General features: G+C 40.7%; 1 pseudogene; it reads right to left on the bottom strand.

Moving 5' to 3' along the window:
- Positions 1-2,725: 2,725 nt before the first annotated feature.
- LOC149013391 (acid phosphatase 1-like) lies at positions 2,726-3,859 on the bottom strand (annotated as a pseudogene).
- Between the last annotated feature and the right edge of the window lie 8,568 nt (positions 3,860-12,427).

The raw sequence follows: 12,427 nt of genomic DNA, 5'->3' as shown, positions 1-12,427 counted from the left end.
AGATTGATTGTCATGTGGTCCACGACTAGGTTCGACATGGTCTCATTATACCCACCTCCACCACTAGTGTTGCCCAATATTTTCACCAAGGCCCTTGGAAAGGATTTGTTTCTTAGTCATAGAGGCAAGTTGGGAGTTCTTGACATTCATTCTCCAAGTTGAGGGGGTGTATTAGGTGTGATAATCCCAAGTTGTCCCTAATTTAAAATATTTCCATGTTATCTCCTCCTTCCATTTGAATTAGTTCCATATTATTTCATCAGTGTTTTAATTTGGCTTGATTGGTTTCTCTATTAAAACCTTTCCATACATTGTATTTCCAATAGATCTTTCTATAAGTTATATTTTCATGTTTATACCTTTCCTTTTTGGTTCATAATTACCTAACAACATGGGATGTATGCTGTCTATTTATTTGAGAGTTCTCTCATATGAAAATTTGAGTCATTTTTCCTATTGAGGTTCCGATAAAAGAAAAGTGCAATGGATCTCTTTGTTCCCTTTGTGCCAATCCAAAGAGAATGAGGGATGGGGTCAATGATCCAAATTTTCACAACCAAGCTTTGCTAGCATAAAATGGCGTGGTGTTTATGGAGTGAATTTGATAAATCACGTGGTGTTTATGGAGTGAATTTGATAAATCATGGGCTAGGTTCTTGAAGGAAATTTATTTTCCACAAAAAGCTTTTCCTGAAGGCATCACAGTGGTCCAACCTATCATGGGGTTGGCAAAAAAAGTATTATAGAGAAGCTTAATTTGGCAAGTAGGAACTAGAGAAGAAATCGATATTTGGTTCAATTAATTGATCAACAAAATCACCAATGGAGGTTTGATCTTCTTTCCTATTATTTCCACCAACAAGATAAGTGGGCTATTCAAAACATCCCACTTAAAATTTTTCCAGAGGAGGACCGGCTAAGATGTGGCATGACCTAAAATGGAATATTTATGGTGAAAAGTGCATATCACCTCTTTTGTAATCAGTGGGTATAGAAGGAAGTAGTGACTTAATAGTCACCTCCTTCACCTCCACAGCTCCACTGATGGCTATTCAGTTACAATGCAACACTCAAGCGCAACACTCAAAATGGAGGTATTAACTTTATTTTGAGGATTCACGGTGGAGAAGCTGTGGTAGTAGTTCAAAACTCAATTATCTTCACTGACATAGAAGTTGGTGAGGTTATTTTGCTTCAAGAGGGTTTATTGGTAATGACAACGAAAGAGATCCTTATTGTGTAGGTTGAATCTGATAATAGCTGAGTTTGTGTAGTGTAATGGGTAAACCACCCATTACCGGTTTGTACCAAGCCGGCCAATGGTCTAAGAACGATGCAAAGTCGAACTGTGAATGACACTGAAAGCTAATCCTGGACGTTGATCCGGAAATAAACATCTGACGGTCTAGAGATGAGATCTCGACAGAAAGTAAAATCAATAAATAGGAAAGAGACCAAGGTAGAGGTACATCCTTTCAAAAACCATTGAAGCTAGTTTGCAATTTTCCCCGCCTTTTGTTCTTTCAAACCTAGGGTTCTCGAGAACTCTAGATCTGATTTGCAAACTCAATTGACTTGATCGTCGGAGGCAGATCACTGATCAATTCGATGGCTCCATTTCTAATTATATTCTTCAGGTCATTTGTAGGCTATCAGCGATTCAATCAGTTCATACTAGAGCAATCCTTGGAGCAGTTTACAATCTCAGGAGATTCGATACATTTGGTGCCATCTGTGGGAAATTGAGCAAGAAGTTATAGCTTAGTTACTAGAAGAGCAAGATAATGCACCATTGACTGAGGCTACGGAGACGAGTCAGAGAGATCGTTGAGGGAAGAACAACAAAAGAAGGATGAAAGAGCAACGTTGCCACTGCCGGCACCTTCAATGCTAACTCGCTAAAAGCAAAATCTCTTGAAGGTTAATCTCTTCGTCTTTTGGAGCTTCACAACCCGCAAGGAACGCATCCATTTGAGATGCCAGCAGGTACTTCACAAGCGGTGTTTGTATGTTAAGCAAAGATGGCAGGCAATCAGGTCTTATCTCAGCTTGACCTCATGGAAGATCTCTCATTGTTTTAGAGAGGCAAATCGTGTGGCAGATATCCTTGCTAAGTCAGCTGCGAAGCTGATAAATGGCCAAGAGCCATATTGCAGGAACTATCTAATGATGCTATGGGTATTTCAAGATTGTTCAGTTACAATAAGAATTAATATTCTGACTTGCTCGAGGATTTTGCCCCCATTGATGGCAATGCTGAAGGGTGGGGAGGGATCCTCTTTGATGTACTTGTAGTTACTGTGTTTTTTGCTTCTTAATTAAAATGATCCTTTTTGCAAATATATATACGGGAATCTTCACTCCCTTTATACGATCAAGAGTTCTACTCGACCAATCACTAAAGAATTTATTTTTGTTATTCTGATTAAGAAAAAGAGAATAGGGTGCCTTGGCCTTGGAAGTGTAGAGAGCCAATGAAAAGGCTCTGCTATTCAAATTCGAAGGGAGGTTTCTTAATGAAACTCAATTTACGGTACTGTTGGTAAAGCATAAAATGATGCAAACTGTGAGAAATAGTACTGAATGTTCTAATTGATGTTAATATTCAAACAATGTTCCATATCCAAGTCAAACAGAGGGTGCATGTGGGTGGTAATGGAAGAAGCTTCAGATTAGGAGACTTTTGTTGGGGTCGAATGGTGATGAAATAGAGATGCCTTGCCTTTCAGGGAATGTAATACAAGGAATTGGGAAGTTTGAATGTTCTCATGGCACTAGGATGTCCCAAAAGGCTGGGCCACTGTGATCCAACCATTCCCCATATGTGATAGCCTTCATTGATCAGCTTCCTCCTCTGCTCTGCTTTGTACTGTCCTGCTGTCATGCCATTGTTCTTATAGCTCCTATTACAAACACAAGAGGGGGAGATCATACTTATTTGAAATAATGAGTATTCCTATTATGAAATGGAAAGGAGAAATTAAGAGGACCTGCAAAATGAATCTAGCTTTTCTTTGAACAAAGTGGAAGAACAGATTTTAACTCACCTTAATAAGAGACCAGACCAACCAAAATAGCCAACCTTGAGGAGGTTATCAGTTGTGGGAGCCCTGAGGTGTTCTCCTCTTGAAGAGATCAAGAAGATCTTCAACCCTCTTTCTTTTATCTCTTTGAAGAGGTTCATTGAGTGCTTCAAAGCTGGAGCTTTTTCCTCCCACACCCATTTTTCAAAGGCTGTAATGTTGAACATCTCCCCCTAAACAGAAATGACTAAACAAAGTTAAAAGGCAATATACCTAAAGAAACCATCTTCATTTTTTTTAAGATTTGCTCAACAGATATGGTTTCAGATATGGGATCAGAAAATCAATGACTACAGAAAGAAGTCATCTGAGCATTGATCAAACCTGAATCTGATTTCTGTTCTGGGCTTAAAGAAACTAAAGTAGAGCTATATACAGTACCCGTGGTGATGTTCCTTGAAGTACGGAACAGTAGAGAGAAGGGTATCATCAACATCGAAGATCCATGCATCTTTGCCATCACCACTCGACCTGAAGGTCTTACTGAGATAGATGCTGCATTCTTCTAGTGCTTTTTCTGAATCAACTCTATACTGAGTGGAACTCATGTACTTGCCGATGTAGTCTGTGCATTCTTCAGGGACAACTTCGAATTTACGAATGTTATGAAGCTCGACATTGATCCTCCAAGCTTCACAGTAGTTCTTCAGGGTTATCTTCAGGTCATCCGAGTTCTTCCCTGTCTTCCTCTGGTTCAAGATGTTCCAGTCTGCAACTGCTACACCAACGAGGATAGAGAAGCACAACAACAGACCCAGATTGCTTCCCATTTTCTTCTTCTTGTTCTCTATGATCAAAAGACAAAATGGATTGGGATTTTTATATTACTCGGTTTCCATTGACGATGGTTTTTCGGTTAAATTCCATTGATGATGGTTGAAGATGAAAAACCAACATCGGTGGTAGTCAGCAAGTGGGGTTGTCCTGCAACGGTTCATTAGAATTCATTTGCTGGGACTTCCATCTATATCCTATTTTTGGTCAAAGACTTCATCTACATCCTTTTTCTGGGCAAAGACTTCATCAATATCGCTTATCGACATAAAGTCGGTTTCTTCCGATTATTATTATTTTACTATTTTAATGAAACGATGGTTGAGAATGAATTTTATTTTTAAACCACATTAATGGAGTTGCAGTTTCCATTATTCACTTGAGCATATTCTGTTTGGTCAAGATAAAAGGGATTCATTAAAGAGACGAGCCAGTTACACGCCTGATTTCCCTTGCAAAATAGGGATCTTGAATATGGCTACTGTTGGCGACAAACTTTCCATAATTATGAGCTCCACCAAGAGGGGGCGAACAGTTGTTTCGTTGGTGTCGAATTTCAGAACTAATTGAATTGTTAGGGTTATCTTAATATAATACGTGAGATTTGATTGATTACTTTGGTTAATAATTAATGGAGTCTCAACACATCGAGCCAATGCACTGCCATCAGATTTAAAATTGACTAAACCGGTCCATTGTAGAAGTGAACTAAGGTTTGGGATTGCTATTATAAATAGTTATGACGGGTCCTTCCAATCATTTAAGTTTTTTATTCTCTTCTCTCTCCACAAGAAAGAGGTATAGTAAGAAAGACGAGAAGATAAAGAAGGCATCGTCACTTTGTACATTTTAGCATTGAATATTTGGTTTATTCTTCAACATATGTCAGGTTTATTATATGTAAAATTCTTTTAAACACTATATTGTATTCTAATTTTACATGAAATTTAATTAAGGTTTTAAGAAAAATCAAAAGTTACTCAATCAATTGGCATAAGAGCCAATTTCTATAATAATTATGCTTATAATTGTTATGATTGTATATTAACTCCTTAGTTGGTTATGCTTTATACTAATATATTGTGCATATTTTTGTACTTCCACTACAAATTTTGGATAGAGATAATAAGAGAAGGAATGTAATCCATCAAAGTGGCATCACCCCCACTTTCTTATTGTCTGTATCATAGTCAAAGTTTGGTGACATTTACCCAAAGGTTATGTCATCTAAGTAATAATAATAATAATAATAATAATAATAATAATAATAATAATAATAATAATAATAATAATAATAATAATAATAATAATAATAATATATGTACACAAGTGGGAATGAATAATAATTTAAAGAATTTCATTTACCCAAAGATAATAAGATTTTCGAGATTATTGTTGTATTCAATTCTTAAATGTGGGTTAATACATTAAAATAATTTGGGAAGCATAATTTAGGAGTTTCTTATCATCTAAAGGTGAAAGGAATTTTTGAAAGTTATTGTTATCCGGCGGTATTTACAAGATTACATGTGAGCCTTATATATTTTAACACAAATGTTGAAATGTTACTTGGTTAGTTAATGTTGGCTAAAATTTTATGTCTTTAACATATTTGGTATTATGTATTTTTTATCCATGTATATTTGAGGGTGACATGTTATTCTTATTTCATATGTGATGCATCCAAAATCTGCTCAGCCCTTAGATCACTGATAAATGACCTATAAAACAATCGTAAGATGTGGCCCGGCCGTGGGGGTCGGGAGTCCACCTCCGAAGGCTAAGTCAGGTGATGAACTGATCACAAAGGCTCTGCTTGAGTGCAGAAGTATGAATACGAATATTGGGAATACAATTAATTTACCTTTCTTGTACGTAGGTGATGCGTCCAAAATCTGCTCAGCCCTTGGATCTCCACGTGATGTCCTGCAAAACGAAAGCGTCAGATGTGGCCCGACCGCTGGGGTCGGGAGTCCACCTCCGAAGGCTAAGTCAGTTGATGAACTTAATCACAAACGGCTCTGCTAGAAGCACAGAGCTAATGAATGAAGAAACGGGAAAGGTGATCTAGATAACAGGACGCTGATAGTTTGAATCTATCAGTATGTATCTGAACCTGAGTCTCAGATAGTATTCTTTTTGATCGATTGATCCGTCCCTCACCTTGTATGGTAGTGAGGTTTATATAGAGTGTACCTTCGAATCTCCTTCGTTGGATGCACTCGAGCCTTCTATCGGGTAGTCGTTGGATCTTGTCAATAAGATCCGTTGAGCGATAGACTTCTACTAGTTTGGGCTAGTAGAGGACTCCTGAGATAACCGTTAGGTTATGTGATAGTTATCCCTTTGATGATGATTATCCGCAGCCGTCAGTTTGAGTCTGTTGTCATCAGGGTGATTACCCTAATCCATAAGTAAGATTAGGGCACGCTTGCAGCAGAATAATCTTTCTTCTTCAGCAAGCCATCTTCCGGCTCCGGTTCGCTCGAGAGCGATTCGGTTTTCTCCGTCTCGACCGGGGTCGAGGGTCGGACCAGGTATGAACCCCGTCGGATCATAAACTCTCCATATCACGAGCCCCCGGACCAAGCGTTCGGTCGATCCCGAGGGCTTGGTTTTTAACTCGGGTTCGTCGTCGGGTGATGATCTCTGCGTGCTTCATTAAATGTCATATCACATTTAATGCGGTGGTCACTTTTCCTCGAGCGTTGTGAGTGTAAGGCCACATGTCTTCGTTGCAGTTGATCTGTCGTGGCTCACGTCATCCAAGCGACGGTTTCCGAACGCCTATTTCGGATTCGTGAGTTCAAACTTTCAAAACGTCTTTCAATCTTGATCGTTGATTTTGAATCAATCTCGATCGTTCAGATTCCCGAACACTCGTGCGGGAGTTTTAAAAGCGGTTTGTTGTCTTCATAGGTTTCATTCTTCCCTGTCTGGAATTTGAACCTTTGTTGTTCGCTTCGCACCTTCCCCGCTCTCAAGCTTCCGTCCCACCGAATCGGTAAGTTTACTTGGTCTTTTCTTTTTGTAGTTTACGAGAACGAGTAATGGCGGACGATAGGGCTTCTTTAGTACCCCATGTTGGTGATAGCAGTGATGCTTTTGCTTCTCCTGCTCCCGAACAGTCGGATAGTGATAACAAAACCCTAACCGTCCTCTGGCAGGAGTTCGCTGAAGTTTCTCAAAAAGGTTTTGAAAGAAAAACCGAAACTTCTCCTGTCATTCTCGAGTGTGGATCTTCCAAGATTGTCGAGTCTTCTAGGCAGCCTCAAACCTCCGGGTCCAATGGTGGGCCTGGCTCTGTTCCCTCCATTTATAATGGAGAAACCCTTCTTTCAGCTGTCCAAGATTTTGACCTTCCTTCCTCATATCGGTTAGGGCTCCCCACCCCGATGAGAGGGTTGATTCATCCCTTTCGGGTGAATTTTCTCTGTACATAGATGCACTCGAAAGCAGGGTTCGCTTTCCCTTTTTTAATCCTTTATTCTCCGCAGTTTTGAATCACTGGAACATTTGTCCCGGAATGCTCCTCCCCAATAGCTGGCGTCTTATCGTCGGCTTCTTGGGTTTGTGTTTTGAGCTTGGCATTACGCCATCTCTTTCTCTTTTTGTACATTTTCATGTTCTTTCTATCTCCCATCCTCCCGGATGGGTCTTTCTTTCCAAACGCAATAAGGCTGAACTTGATTGGAGGGGCAGCATCCTTGTCAAAGGAACTTGCCCTTCTAACCACAAAAGATGGCGCGAACGATACTTTTTCTGTCGAGCGTCTCCATCAGATCTTAACTTCCCGACCACCTGGAGGAGGTTTACTTCTTCGTCCGAAAGTAACCGGGGCCTTCCCTTATCCAAAGAAGACGAGGCGGCCATCAGGAAGATCAAATCCATTCCGTGGTATCAAGAGATACATGGATATGAAATGGAGTATAACTCCATCCTTCAGTATTGGGGCTTGGCTCATTGTGAGCTTCTAACCATCATCCCTTGATTTGACTGAAGTGATATGTCTTGAATTCTGATTCTTGTCCTTCTTCTTTGCGGTGCCTCCCGTAACGAACCCCGAAAGCCTGCGGGTGAAGGCCGCTAGGGCCGTTGTGACAGCCGAGCAACGATCGCCCGGGTCTTGAATGCAGATCAAGAGGCTTCTCTTCCCTCTCCCGACCCCTCTTATAGGGGTATCGGGAATATCAGGCCTGTAGCTGATGCTTCGGGTAAAGGGAAGAAACCAATGGTGGATAGGGCTAACGTCTCCTCCTCCGTCCGAACCAAGAGGAGGCATGACACAATTGATGCTCCCTCCAATAAAAAATCCAAAGCTTCGACGGATGGTGAGGAGATCTTCATCCCCCAGTGGACCCTGAAGATGACCGACAGGGTCACTTAGGATCATGAGAAAGCTGCAGAGTGGAGCTCCCTCAGTCTTGCTCCTTCTGATCGCCAGGAGTTTGAAGCCCTGGATGACACTTCCCTTGTTAGTCAATCTAAAAGGTAACGGTCTTCTTGCTTACTTATGTTTTCATAATTTCTTATGACTTCTTCTGATATCTTCCGTCTTCCCAGGAATGTTGTGTTGAGCTTTTATCAACACATGGAAGCATTGAGCCGGGTTGGTGCACCCCCGAAGAAGACTCTCCGGGAATCCGAGGCAACTATGTTGGTGTCTGATGAAGGTGTGGTCCCAGCAGGTGCTACTCCTATTTCTAACTCCAGTGCTTGTTTGGCATCCTCCTCCTCTCCTTTTGAGTTGGAGGATTTTGCCACCAGGAAGCGCCGTCGGGTGACAAGTGATGAAGCTCAGCCTTTGCTTGGTGTAGTTCATCCTTCTCATCCTTCGCCTGAATTAGTGTCAAACGAGTTTGACAGAGCATTGGAATGGTGTACTGCTGCTCGAATGACTTCTGAGAGCGCAGTTCTTTCCAAACTTCCAGATGAAGTCTTTACGAAGTAACTGGTGATGTAAGTCTTTCTTCATTATCCTCTCGATTTTGAAAAATTACTTTTCTCGCTCCTCGCTAACTCGAAAGTTGTTTGCAGGAGTCTTGCTGTAACTTCCACAACCAAGTGGAAGCAGTTACTAGACTCAAGAGGTTGAGCAATGAAGTTTCTAGGCTTTGGGAAATCTCTAAAGCTAAAGATGTTGAGATTGCTCGCCTTCGGAATCTAGCTTGGGAGGTGGCAGGAGAAAAGAATTCGATGATTGGTCGTCTTCGGTCGGATTTGGATGATGCCAGGGAGAAGATCCGGCGACTAGAGCGGACAGTTGGAAAGTCAGGAGCTAAAGGATCTGAAACATTACTTGAAAGGCAAGTTGTCGTTCCTTTGCCCGAATCCCTTCCAACTGATGTTCGCAGAGCCTGCGTCTTCAAGTATTTACACAGTAAGCCTTTTGTTGATATGCTGAATGCTTATAACTTGCGGGCGTCATCGGGATGGTGAGAACGAAGTATGGGAATCAATATTAAGGAAAGATCCTCATTTTGATACGACTCCCTACAGTGCTGTTTGCCATCCTGAAGTATTTACCGACCTGGGTATTCCTCCTCCCGACTGGACCAAGGATATGATTGATCCTCTACCTTCCGATCCAGATATTATGCTGATGCGTCCAAAATCTACTCAGCCCTTGGATCTCCATGTAGTGTCCTGCAAAACAAAAGCGTCAGATGTGGCCCGACCGCTGGGGTCGGGAGTCCACCTCCGAAGGCTAAGTCAGTTGATGAACTTAATCACAAACGGCTCCGCTAGAAGCACTGTCACGCCCTCCCAGCCGGTACCCTATCTGGCATACCCGAGAGTGTGATCCACAGCCCGAAGATCAGGTATCGAGTGATCAACCTCCCACATAAACAATAACATAATCATGAACAATCATAATAAAAGTGCGGAAGATAAATCATAGATCCAATAAAGAAAGAATGAATCATAAATGAATCAGAATAGTAGATATAATCAGAGTATCAAACAGATAAGTAAAGTGAGGCAAAAATCCCACTTTACAACCAGCGGAAAAGTAGCTCTAAAGAGAATAAACTAAATAAAATCTAATCCCAGTAGCTAGTACATTGGGTAACTAAATTGTTCTCCACTTTATAGACAACATCCTTGTAAGTGTAAATCTCATAAATGGCACAAGGACGCTTCCACTCAATGGTCGGACTAAGCATCGTACGGAGCATAACCACTCGCGGGATCTTCGGAGTAATTGTGGTAACCGCAATCACCTTCCGGAGATATGCCTCTTCGCCTTGCGCTTCTTCATAGGGACCGTCATAGTACTCGAAGACGCAGGATAGTCTAACAACATTGTACAATAAAGGAATGAGTTTCAAAGAAACTCGGTAAAAGGCGATTAAAAATCCATAATAACATAAATGGCAGGATTCCGAATAAACATAAATGCAATATGATATGAGACAAGCAATGAATGAATGAATCTAACTCTATGTATGCTGGTCTCTATTGGCAGACATGCTTTAAGTCATAGCACCGTACTTCTTTAGGAAGGTCCACTCACATCCTCAACCATTAAAGATATCTTGGATTCTCTCACGGATCATTTCACCGGTCTTGAGCAGCCGATTGGTAATGGGTCCTTCATCCCTCGGGACAAACCATGGCAGGGTTAAGTCAACACACTCTCTCACAACCATTTGGTATAAGTACTTGGCGCATGTCGGGGTAAAACCTAGCCAAATGCAAGTCTTCTACTTAGTTACATCAAGTCAGATCCAGATACTTCCATTCCTCGTCCTTGACGATCCTTTCCGGTATCCTTCACACTAGAGTCCTCATAGTCCCTGACTACGGACTCATCAACCCTATTGATCATCCACATATGGTAAACGGGAAGCTCTCACGTTCTCTCACGGGTTGGTTACCGGTCTTAAGCGCCCGTGAGCCCAAGTCTAACCATATGCAACCCTACCAATAAATGGCCCCCACAATGTGATTCCTGTCCTCTCACGGGTTGGTTACCGGTCTTGAGCGCCCATGAATCCCCATTGCTACCACGGGTCGTTCGGTCTCAATACCCCTCCGATTAGGGTCGACATAACAGGACATCCTAGCCAAACACTACTAGACAATCCTAGATATGTCATCCAACAGTTTAGGAAGGTGTCCAGAGGGCATCTCCGGAAACATCCCATAATATTCCCGTAGTAGTCCAAGAACAGAAGTGTCAAAAGGACACCTCTCCTTTCCAAACCATACTTAAGCATACACATGCATCAATTCATATCATCACATATATGGTAACTTCATATATGGAAAGAAATCAATAATTACAATCACTTTTATAACATTGGTAAGTAAATCATACATGAATCAATTTAATATGAATAAGTAATGCTACTGTAATCAAAGTTATGCAACAGTAGTATATCATTGTAAGAATCTAATTTAGGAATCATATCTATGATATTCAAATATAGAAACTAGATTCATGCTATCTATGTAATTAAGGAAATAACCATCCTTACCTTTTATAACTCGCAAAGGAATCCTAAGAAGTCAAGTAAGATCTCGGCAAACTTGAGAAGAAGGTCCTAAACAAGTATATACAACATATTAGGAAAGATTCCTAACAGAAAAGATACCAAAACAACCAACATAGACCAATTCTGGAGTTGCTGTACTCATTGGTCGAGTGGATTGGTCGACTGGTCGATCGACCAATCAATCGACCAATGCAGACGATAACCTATAAAATCGGAGTTTTAAGATATGAAATCCGAATTTGGTGGTTCAAAAGGGTACTAATCAAGGGGTAGACTACATCAGTAGTATTCTAACATATAGGGGACCTCAAAACACCAATCAAATCAAGATATCAAGATCCAAATTAGGAAACAAAAAGTTACCATAATTAAATCAACCATGGATCTTGATGAATTTGAAATAGAAAACAAAGACAAGAACAATAGGAGGATGGATCATTGCTTCAGGTAAAGGTATCATGAAAACATACTTAGATCTTCAAGGAACAAGGCTTAGAAGCATAAATCTAAATAAGGAAATAAAACCTACCATATATGTAACTACCATGCATCATGAAGAACGCATAGTAAGGTAGAAGAGAACACTAGAGATCTATAGATTATGGATCATGGAAGGAAAACACAGTAATTAACTACTAACATGATCAACATAGAAGATCCAAAGAGATCAGAATTCAGATTAGAAGTTTAACAAAGATTAGATCATGGTTTGATCATGATTCCTTCAAAAGCTTGCAATGATCATGGTTAAGATCATTGTTCTAGCCTCAAATCCTTAGGATGATCATGAGAACATGTTCAGAGATGTTTGCAACAGAGAATGCAGCATCTCTTCTACTGTCTCAACTCAAAAAGGAAAGAAAAACAAAGATGGAGGAGAAGAAGAGAGAGTAGACATACCCTTTTGATGCAAAAAGAAGAGTTTCGACGAAGATCCTTCAAGAAAACACCAAGGATGCAAGAGAGATGACTTGCAGAGGTCTTTGGTTCGTTCGAGAGAGTTTGGAGGCAGCAAATACGAAGTGGACTCGAGATTGGACTTAAATAGAGCAAGAACAACCTAATTGC

The sequence above is a fragment of the Hakea prostrata genome, chromosome 6 (genome assembly GCF_041222555.1).
Source record: "Hakea prostrata isolate BN-2017 chromosome 6, UWA_Hpros_2, whole genome shotgun sequence".
NCBI lineage: Eukaryota > Viridiplantae > Streptophyta > Magnoliopsida > Proteales > Proteaceae > Hakea > Hakea prostrata.
This window is presented reverse-complemented; position numbering and strand designations above follow the sequence as displayed.